The sequence below is a fragment of the Austrofundulus limnaeus genome, unplaced genomic scaffold (assembly GCF_001266775.1).
Source record: "Austrofundulus limnaeus strain Quisiro unplaced genomic scaffold, Austrofundulus_limnaeus-1.0 Scaffold566, whole genome shotgun sequence".
NCBI lineage: Eukaryota > Metazoa > Chordata > Actinopteri > Cyprinodontiformes > Rivulidae > Austrofundulus > Austrofundulus limnaeus.
The window spans coordinates 287,373-288,126 of NW_013952968.1; the positions used below are offsets into that span (position 1 = coordinate 287,373).

General features: G+C 50.3%; 1 protein-coding gene and 1 long non-coding RNA gene across 2 annotated transcripts in view; one reads left to right on the forward strand and one right to left on the reverse strand.

Moving 5' to 3' along the window:
- Window positions 1–754, forward strand: part of yipf3 (Yip1 domain family, member 3) — a gene marked incomplete in the record, with an annotated part of 12,053 nt that overhangs the window by 7,068 nt on the left and 4,231 nt on the right.
- LOC106530837 (uncharacterized) overlaps window positions 1–754 on the reverse strand; it is a 6,023-nt gene that overhangs the window by 2,185 nt on the left and 3,084 nt on the right. The window contains exon 3 of the long non-coding RNA XR_001311839.1: window positions 550–591. This is a non-coding gene — a long non-coding RNA (uncharacterized LOC106530837). The remainder of the gene's footprint in view (window positions 1–549; window positions 592–754) is intronic.

Consider the following 754-nt stretch of genomic DNA (forward strand, 5'->3'; position numbering starts at 1 on the left):
CACCTGTCTGCATCCACCTGTCTGCATCCACCTGTCTGCATCCACCTGTCTGCATTCACCTGACTGCTGTCACCTGTCTGCATCCACCTGTCTACATTCACCTGTCTACATTCACCTGTCTGCATCTACCTGTCTGTATTCACCTGTCTGTATCTACCTGTCTACATTCACCTGTCTGCATCTACCTGTCTGCATCCACCTGTCTGCATCTACCTGTCTGCATCTACCTGTCTGTATTCACCTGTCTGCATCTACCTGTCTGCATCCACCTGTCTACATTCACCTGTCTACATTCACCTGTCTGCATCTACCTGTCTGTATTCACCTGTCTGTATTCACCTGTCTGCATCTACCTGTCTACATTCACCTGTCTGCATTCACCTGTCTGCGGTCTCCTGTCTGCATTCACCTGTCTACATTCACCTGTCTACATTCACCTGTCTGGATCTACTTGTCTGCATCTACCTGTCTACATTCACCTGTCTGCATTCACCTGTCTGCGGTCACCTGTCTGCATTCACCTGTCTACATTCACCTGTCTGCGGTCACCTGTCTACATTCACCTGTCTACATTCACCTGTCTGCTTTCACCTGTCTGCATCCACCTGTCTGCAATCACCTGTCTGCGGTCACCTGTCTGCATTCACCTGTCTGCTTTCACCTGTCTGCAATCACCTGTCTGCATCCACCTGTCTGCAATCACCTGTCTGCATCCACCTGTCTGCAATCACCTGTCTGCATCCATCTGTCTGCG